Source organism: Musca vetustissima, unplaced genomic scaffold (genome assembly GCF_032173495.1).
Source record: "Musca vetustissima isolate MV318-11 ecotype Yass unplaced genomic scaffold, APGP_CSIRO_Mvet_v1 utg97763, whole genome shotgun sequence".
NCBI lineage: Eukaryota > Metazoa > Arthropoda > Insecta > Diptera > Muscidae > Musca > Musca vetustissima.
In genome coordinates this window covers 107361-108187 of record NW_026888962.1, presented here as the reverse complement: position 1 = coordinate 108187, position 827 = coordinate 107361, and the positions used below count along the sequence as shown (strand labels likewise).

Here is an 827-nt window from a genome sequence, read left to right as displayed (position 1 = left end):
ATCCACGCCTTGCCTAGGTCTTGAAAAAATATTCTAGTCTTAAAAAATCCACGCCTTGCCTAAGGCCTCCTCAAAAAATTTTCTTTAAAAAATCCACGTCTTGTCTAAGGCCTCCTCAAAAATATTCTTTAAAAAATCCACGCCTTAGACAAGGCCTTGAAAAAGATCTTTAAAAATCCACGCCTTTTCTAAGGCCTTGAAAAAAATATTCTTTAAAAATGTGCTCTTTTATTTACCCCTACTGTTAACAAATTCCCTCCTTATTACATGTTAGCCAACAATTTCAACATAAAATCAAATGACCTGTCTATATTTTGATTATAAATATTAAAATAAATTTTTATAATAACAGAAAATATTTATTAAACCAATTTTAATTGAAAAAATAATAATTAAACCGAAAATAAAAAAAAAAATAAAAATTAAATTGCATCGGCCGGGAATCGAACCCGGGCCGCCCGCGTGGCAGGCGAGCATTCTACCACTGAACCACCGATGCTTATGCAAATCTCCCATACTAAGCAGCTATACGAAGTCAGCAAACCGGATACAACCAATGGGTGCTGCTATCTATGAGTTCGCCTTGATGTCGTTCGGATGGGTTTGGGTTGGGCTGGTGAGTTGATGACGTTCAGTGGGGGCTATGGTGATTTTCATGCTTCACTAAATCTCTAGTCGTGACTATGGGGTGGTGGTGGTGGTGAGATACGTTCTGCTGCCATTGGAGTCTCATAGTCTGTCTGTATTATGGTTCTGGTACTCTTCGTGTGTTGAAACTAAACAAATTTGTATGAATGAATTTTTCTGCCATGCCATTATCTGCGTTA

At 37.4% G+C, this 827-nt stretch overlaps 1 non-coding gene across 1 annotated transcript; it reads right to left on the bottom strand.

The window, feature by feature from the left end:
- Window positions 1-428: 428 nt before the first annotated feature.
- Trnag-gcc (transfer RNA glycine (anticodon GCC)) lies at window positions 429-499 on the bottom strand. The gene has a single exon. It is a non-coding gene; the product is annotated as a tRNA-Gly (tRNA).
- Window positions 500-827: the final 328 nt, after the last annotated feature.